Source organism: Odontesthes bonariensis, chromosome 9 (assembly GCF_027942865.1).
Source record: "Odontesthes bonariensis isolate fOdoBon6 chromosome 9, fOdoBon6.hap1, whole genome shotgun sequence".
In the NCBI taxonomy this organism is placed as follows: domain Eukaryota; kingdom Metazoa; phylum Chordata; class Actinopteri; order Atheriniformes; family Atherinopsidae; genus Odontesthes; species Odontesthes bonariensis.
Window position 1 is genome coordinate 11,088,985 of NC_134514.1, and position 8,308 is coordinate 11,097,292.

At 41.6% G+C, this 8,308-nt stretch overlaps 1 pseudogene; it reads right to left on the reverse strand.

The window, feature by feature from the left end:
- Positions 1-4,271: 4,271 nt before the first annotated feature.
- On the reverse strand, positions 4,272-5,525 carry LOC142389025 (olfactory receptor 52E8-like; annotated as a pseudogene).
- Positions 5,526-8,308: the final 2,783 nt, after the last annotated feature.

Below are 8,308 nucleotides of genomic sequence, written 5' to 3' on the forward strand. Positions count from 1 at the left end.
CATCCCCCCGGGAATGGCTGACAGGGATGGGGTGCCCGGAGAGTGGAGGGCAATTGTGCAGGCAGACACCAGCCTCAGACCTGCCCGTCGCATCACATCTGCGAGGTCGACACAGGATGGGTTGGCTGTAAGGGAGATCTTCAAGGAGTACTTCCAGACAGATCAAGGAAGGCTGGAGTGACAGGACCAGCATGTCCGATGCGGCACACTTCAGAATTTGTGAAAGTCATTAGCTATTGCTACTTTATTATTTATTTATTGATATTTCTGTTAATAAATCACTGAGCAGTTATTACAATACCTGTCTACTGTGTGATGATACTTAAATGACAACAAACAACAAACAATTGTTATGACATTTCATTTATTAAAGGGATACCTTTTCCAAAAGGAGCAAGGATGCTGCTAGGGGACCAGAACACCCCATCTGGCAGGGGCTGGCATGGTTAAAGTGCAACAACAAAGCAATGTCATATGAAACTAAATATAGAACAGGAACAAAACAAAATTCATTCAGAAAATAGTGCAACAATGCCACATATAAAGTGCAACATAACAATAAGTGCCAACAAGTGAATACAACAACTGAATATGATGAGTGAACACGAAGTGATGAACTCAGAAACCAACAGATGATGCCATCTAAAAATTAATCCTAAAATGGATTAATTGTAAGATAGCATCAACTGTTGGATTTCCTTCATCAGTCTCTTGCCATCAGCTGGTGGAAGGTCGTGCAGGAAAGTGTTGAGGTAGGTGGTGAAAGAGCTAAACAGGTCCTTTTGACGGGACTCCTGCCGCAGCTCTTCTAGCCTGCCGAGAAGGGCCGCACCAACTGGATCCATCTCATTGTTCTCCTTATTCCTTTTCGCAGCTGCTGGTGATGCTGCTGTTGGTGTGGTGCTAGAATGGTGGGATGCTCGACTTGGTGCGGGTCTATGTGTTGGTGTGGGTGGGTGTGGTGTTGGTGCGGGTGGTGCAGAGAGTTGTTGTGACCCCTCAGATTGTGGAGTGTCATCTTCCTCATCATCATCATCATCTTCCTGCTGCTCCTCCCCTTCCATTAGCGCCTCCTCATGCACTTCACCCTAGAAGTAAACAATAATAGAGGGTTAGACTATACTGTCAATACTCATTAATAAAGTAATATCAGAGTATACACAGAGTAATGAAATGCAGTTAAGCTTCTAATCATACGTTGCACAAAAAAGACAGCAACCAACGTACAGACTGCGGGGTGTTTAAAACACACACACACACACACACACACAGGTGCAGTTAGAGACTGGAGTAGAGTAGAGTAAACAAACGGGTGGAGTTAGAGACTGTGCTGTATTAAACACACACACACACACACTAACCAAATAAAAGACATACAGTTGCGGCATGCTTACTGGGCTTTCATGTAACATTCACTGGCTGCTCTGAGGGCCGCTTTGCACATGTGAAAATGCTCTTAGAGCACCTTGCAGAGCTTTCATTGATCTGGCTGATCTGTCATGTCCAGGGGCTGCTCTGAGGGCAACTTGCAAAGTGTGTGCAAAATGTAAAATGTGAAGTTGGGTGCATTGGTAACAACTTAACGCTATGAATGAAATGAATGCAAATTGGACAGTCGTATGGACGGAAAGGATCTCAAAGCACACAAAAAGAACACTTACGTCAAAGTTGCTCGAGGTCTTCCTGTGTTTTATGTGGACCTTTAACCATGCCAGCCGACGCAATATTGAATGTTCTGGTCCCCCGGCAGCATCCCCGCTCCTTTTAGATGACGCATCCCTGTGCGCCCGAACAAATTTATCCCTCGCCAAATTCCATTTCGTCTGCACATCCTTCGCCGACAGACCCACCACACTGCCTATCTCCTCCCAACTGTTTCGACAGCGTTGTTTGTCACGGTGCCCAGGCACCGTGGCGTCATACAAATGAATATACCCCCTGACCATCTCACAAATCCTCTCCTCCATTCCCGCCATGTTTAAATCTCCTACTCTTTGTTCTTCTTCTTCCTCCATAACTTCCGGAGCCAACACGCTCCTGACTCTCTGCTGCCCCCACGACTTCCTCTGGTATTGCTCCGTTTCGCCCGGAGCTCACCGGATTGCTAAGCTCTTGACCTGCGGACAAACTGACGGATGAAACGACCCCCGGAACCGGGTGAAAGCGTCCGTTTCCGTAATTACCGTAGGGCATAAATGGGCCTTAAGACTTTCTTTTATTGTCATTGCACAAAAAACACAAGTGAGTTTTGACAGCAAAATGTCGTTCCTTGACTACCGGTCAACATCGCTAGATATCCAAGCTATACAGACTGTACAATATAAAACGGTGTGGAAGTGCTGTGTGCCAGCACTCGGAATAAAGAATATAAAAAAAATATAGAAATAAATAAAATGCACTTAGTGCAAAAGTGTTGCTAAAATATTGCACTCAGCCTAAGGGAAATTGCACTGACAGAAATGTGTAAAGTGCGAGTAATTGTCCATGTCAAATGGGGGGTGGGGGGTTGTTGTTGTTATGTGGGGGAGATGGATGGATGTGCGTTAAGCAGTCTTATGGCCAGGGGGAAGAAGCTGTTCCTCAATCTGGTTGTCCTGCAGAAGATGCTTCGGAACCTTCTGCCGGACGCCAGCAGGGGGAATAGTCCATGGTTGGGGTGGGTGGGGTCTGTGAGCACACACACGTGTGCGTTCACACGGGACTTAAATTACCACAGGACGTCTGTGTTTCGCCGAAACACAGTAGGTAATTCGCGGCGGAATTATTACCTCACAAATCACGGACATGGCGCATTCGCACAGGACTAAGAACTCAGACATTCTCCGCAATTATTCCGAATTACGGGGGATCCAAAGGTAATACAAGTCCCGTGCGAATCGGGCTCTAGACATATTTCATGTATCTATACCAGGTGCGCCGACTTATGTTTATGGGTGCTCGTGGTTCCCAACTGGGGGTCGCGACCCACAGAAAGACCCGTTTGCATAAAACCTTGCTTTCCAATAATACAACCGTTTCATGAGTTGGTCACTTTATTTGTATGTGTAATAAATGTATCCTATTTATTTTCCCTGCGGATGTCACATCAATATTTTACAATAAAATAGCCTATATTTGAATTGAAATTGATAATGGAATTAGGCCTACATTACAGTTGGCAAATGCTTTTCTACAAAGCGACTTAAAAACCGATGACATAATCACAACATGCACTGAATTGAACTGAAAATATATTTATACAAACTGAAACTAGTGCTGAAACTTATACTCACGACTCGGAGACTGCATCCACTCAGATTCTTATACTTCTTTATTGGTCATACATCTGGCATCTCTCGCATTCTTTCTCTCTCAGCCAATAAATCGTTGACACGTCTCTTTACAAACCACGTTCTTCGCCTTCTAGCGTAAGCCGACTTTGCCGCCGCTTCCACCCCTCCTACCACCGTCACGAATGGGTTCCTGTCTGTTCATATGCAACGTTAACTAACCTCATGTAGCCTAGAAAACAATTTTAATAAAAAGTAAATAATCTTCATTTTGCATCAACGATAGACAATGTTTATTGGCATCCATATTTTTTGACGGTTGTAACGTTGTCATAAAAACGAAGGCAGCCGGAAGAAGTCTCGGCTGTCTACCCATCATGCACTACAGTTTAGCATCATTACTAATATTATAACTATTTGAAAATTTCTCTGACAGACGTAAACTAAATATGCCTAAAAATGAACATGGGAATTTAACTGAAACATAATACTATACATATAATGTTTGTTTGTGGGGCTTGTGCCCCTTTATTATGGAAATGATTAGACTACACTTCATTGCCCACCGTAATGCAAATGTATTTCAAACAGGAGGGGTACATATAGCAGTCTGACATAGTATTGTAGTATATCTCCTTCGGCAATTACAATGTTGCCTACGTGTGAAAATATACGATAATGGTTGATTGTGTCACTTCAATGCTCGGATTTTTCCGTGGGTGCTCATTAATCCCCGTGGGTGCCCGGGCTCCGAAGCATCCACGCAGATGGCGCCTATGATCTATACTGTAACATATTGTGTATTTCTTGTGTCGTAGTTTTATAAAAAATGTAACTGAGAAGATTCAGTAAAGCAACCTCGTTCAAAACTACTGGTCTCTCATTTTGTTTGCCATCTGTCGGCCAGGACAGAATAGTGACACAACATTTAGTCTTTAATGTTCTTGTCACGCCTCTGCTAGGAACCCAAAAGTGACACCAACTGACAAAGAACAAGTTTATTTATAAAGGAAGGTGTGGGAAGGTGGGGCTCTGGTCCAAGGGATATGGGCTGGAGAGGGGGTCCAGGGGGAAATAGCTGCAGGTTAGTTTGACGGCTGGGCTGGCAGGCGAGCTGGCTGGCTGGATGGCAAGCAGGCTGGCAGGCAGACTGGCGGACTGATAGGCAGGTACACAGGCAGATCCGGAAACTGAACAAAAACAGATTAGCAACAGATAGAGTACTAGACTGTGCTTGGCTAAAAGTCACTTCCGACAAACCGTGAGACAGAATGACGATCCGGCAGAGATTGAAGGTAGGACAGGAACTAAATGCAGACTGGGTGATGAGCTGATGGGAACCAGGTGGCTTGATTGAAGCAGCAGGGCAGGTGTGGAGTGGCAGGTAGGCAGATCCAGAGGTGACAGAGTGCTAGGGGAAGGAAAAGGTAACAAACATACAAACAAGAGACAAAGACAAAACATAAAACAGTACAAACAAGCACAAAAACTGTCACAACGCTGGCCTTGTGACAGTTCTGCCTTATTTTCAGAAATGTAATAAATTCCAAACAATTATAAGAAAACTCATTTCTAGTTCATGCTCTTGGATCTACAACTAAGCACTAACCCTCTGTTTTACATTTTATCAGGTGGAGGTTATTTTAGGGATTAAGCTGCAGTTGTCCTCTTGTTACAACACCCCTGTTCAGGGGCATGGTGACCATGGTGATCTCCACAAGGAAAAAAAAGATTTAATCAGGTTTGTGATTGCAATGTGATCACAGTAGCACTATATGATTACATTTGAATAACAAAAAGATAGTCTTAGAGCATCTAAAACCATGCCAACCATCCATGATAATGGCATAAACCAGGATATTCCACAAAGCACAGAAACTGTAGTATTTGTGAAAAGTGATGTGTACTGCAGCGAAGCAATAATTTCAATAAAACGAGGGCCATCACCACCAAAATGAAAGAATGAGTGGCTCCTAAAAAGTGAACGAATGCTGTCATTAAACCAGTATTTTGACATAGCTTTTGGCAGAGTGATAATCCCAAACATTAAGTCATTTAATGCCAAGTGGCAACAAATAAGGTATGAAGTTTTGTGAAGGGACCTTTTATATACACTAAAATACAAGATATTACCTGAAGCTATAGACAAGAAAACCACAAAAAGAGAGCTGACACAGGTCCATAAAACATTGATAAAAGTCCAGGAAATCCAAAGATAAAAAATTATTTTATCTGTGATACATTGGTGTACAACATAATCACCTGCAATCATAGATACAAAGGAAATTAAAAGCTTGTAGTGGTTAATAGATGTGACTTGAGAAAATAATTACATTACAGGGAAAAGTTGATAATTCACTTACTGCTTTGATTCTGACAAGTGTGCAATCAAAAGGAAGCAAAGCATCAGTCACTAAAGACCAAATTAAGGCTTTTATTTTAATTGTTCAAACTTACAACGCCCCTTACAAGGATAATGCAACAGCTCACTGTGGTGTGACCTAATATATGCTTCACAGCTTGTGTGTTGCTATGTTTTATGCAAAGAGACGAATCCCATACAGGCCAATTACCCTGAAGACTTTAAAATATCTTCAAATATTTGTCTTTTTGAAAATATTTTGTAGAAACATCCTGTAAAACAGTTAGGATTGTTTTTTTTTGTTTGTTTGAATGTTTTATGGGATACTTGAAAGCTTGGAGTCCAAGGCAATTGCAGATCTGATCTGATCTTTCATCACAAGACAAATTGATGAAGCAGAGTCGCTTGAGTAATTCAATACACATGATTGAAACGGGAGTCATATCTAAAGTAAGATATTTCCTGAGTCAGAAAAGGCAGGCTTCTAGACTGTGAGAGTGAGAAAAAAGCTGTAACAATGTTTTTATGAATTAAACATTGTATGAAGGAACTTCATATGAACCCTTCACTTAATTCCCTGACGTTAAAAAAACTCACAAACACGTGGACACACGCGATGTTAGCACAGGTGTAGAACCTACTTGGTGTATTTTATTCTTGTTGAAAAGATGGAAGACTTGATGTGCTGACCTATGACATGAAATCAGATTATGTAGGATTTCATTTGTTACACAAAAAAGTCAAGCTACAACAGAAGTGGATTCATTTAATTTTGTTTGGGGGCAGCGTACCCTCAAACTAGGATGGTTGAAGATTCAGCAAAGTTTATCACTTCTATATTGGTTTGTGTTTCTGCCAGTGTATGTTGCTACTTAGCTCATCATAAGCCTCTTTACCTGCTAGTAAGGCGGAGCTGGTATTGTTTTCACCTTGTGGATCTTTGGTTCTTTTATTTTGCGTTTGGTTTCTTCCATTTAAATTTCTGAAGATTAAAATGAACTTTTTTCGAAACTGGCCTTAAAGAGACAGGAACCAACATGGAAAGTTTCAAAGGTGACATCAGATGCTGCAGCAAAGTACAAGATGAGAGAGATAATGTGGTTTGTGAACATTTAAGTATTCAAAACCCATTTCAGTTGACAACCAAAGCACAATTGATTAATTTTAAAAAGAGAGCTTGAAAGACAAATAGCAGAGCATTCTTTGCTGTGAATAAATTTTTCTCAGACGTCACCTCAAAAGGGTTGTCACAAGGGAAATTTTGCGGCAGTGCTTTCTACATCTCGATTTAAGTTTAAAAATCAAGGAATTTGGTTTTACATGTTAAGGAGGTGAAAATTGTAAAATGATCCAAAAAACCTGGATATAACTTTCATGAGCACCTTACATTTTCAAGGTAAACACAAGAAACTTGTGCTAAAGAAAAAAAAAAAGAAAGAAAAAGGACCAGACTCAGTGAGTAAAGCCCTATTCGGACGGGACTAGTTCAATGGGGGGACGTATGGTAATGTTGGTTAACCAGACGACGCCAGGGAGAAGAAATGACCAATTCGGACGGGACAAGAAATCCCTGTAATATTCATCTAACATGGGAGGAGTTGTCGGTTACGCACAACCGTGACATCCTGGATGCTATGCACGTCTTTATTTCACTTCCGTAAACCCCATCTGTAAACAGACATGGCGCCGACCAGGTCAAAGCAAGCCAAAGTCCGAAATTGGATGCGTGCTTGCAAGCAGCGCTTCATCCAGAACCTCCGTGTTTGCAAACAGACACACCTAATTGTTTCTCTCTTTAAAAGGATGTGACGACATATTCTGTACTTATTACCGAAGGTCGCATTCGCACGGGATTAGTATTACCTATGGTAGATACTCCGGACCGTTTCACAGGAGGTAGAATTCTCGGCAAAGTTTACCGACATACTCCGCTATCTTTACTGACATGCCGCGTTCGGACGGGACTAGATTTCCCGGTTATTATTACTTTACCCCAGGTCCCCCCATTAAACTAGTCCCGTCCAAATAGGGCTTAATTCCCTATACTCCCTATATAGACCAGTGAGCAGTGCTGACCAACATATCATTGGGGTCATCAGGTGGGAACCTCCTTTCATCAGTGTTTCGTTGAGTTGGGCCCACGACACCTCCAGGAGGCTAGACAATGACCACTGGCCTCCCAGAGTCACCCCCCATAAGTTGTGAATGCAGATGTAACTGAAAATATTTTAGCTTGATCTGCTTCAGGAGGTGAATTTCCCTGGTACCATAATGTAAATCGCACTTCACTCATACAATAAGCACCCTTGAGACTACTTGTTTTTCATTAACAAATAATTATAATTAACAAACATATTCATCTTGAATCTGCAATGACAAAGTTTCCCACGTGTTAGGACATTTAAGATATTGATAAGTAATTGCCTGGTTAGAGGAAGTTTATCTTAAAACATTTGTTTGGCTTTGTTTGTCTCTCTTTGCTTGCAAAATTTTACTGCATTGACACAAATAGAGGGAATTAATTTTTTAACATTCATCGTTGTTTTCTCTTGAAAAAGGAGGAATGGTGATACAAGAATTAACAGTAGTAGATTGTGTAATAGAGTATTTTCCCATTGAAATACTTGAGAGGCTCTTCTTTTTTGACTGGTGGAACAGTAAATTATTAAAACTAGGA